The 218-nt window shown below is 43.1% G+C and overlaps 1 protein-coding gene across 1 annotated transcript in view; it reads left to right on the forward strand.

The window, feature by feature from the left end:
- The window catches only part of LOC119585074 (ADP-ribose glycohydrolase OARD1-like), a 23,816-nt gene that overhangs the window by 18,032 nt on the left and 5,566 nt on the right, over nt 1-218 (forward strand). The window lies entirely within an intron of this gene.

Below are 218 nucleotides of genomic sequence, written 5' to 3' on the forward strand. Positions count from 1 at the left end.
GCGTTTCTTCGATAATAAAATTAGTAACTAGTATCGAAAGAAAGCATGGCAAGTAATTCAAGCTTGTCGCCAGACTGCCAAAGTCCTTCCTCGTCCACCAAATGCCGAATTTATCGAAAAGACACCGAAGGTAGGAGTATGTGTGCAATGCTTCATTTTCCAGGTTCGAAAGATAGGCATTTTACGAGTTGGTATCCCCTCACACTCATCTCCTCCCT

Source organism: Penaeus monodon, chromosome 19, assembly GCF_015228065.2.
Source record: "Penaeus monodon isolate SGIC_2016 chromosome 19, NSTDA_Pmon_1, whole genome shotgun sequence".
Taxonomy (NCBI): Eukaryota; Metazoa; Arthropoda; class Malacostraca; order Decapoda; family Penaeidae; genus Penaeus; species Penaeus monodon.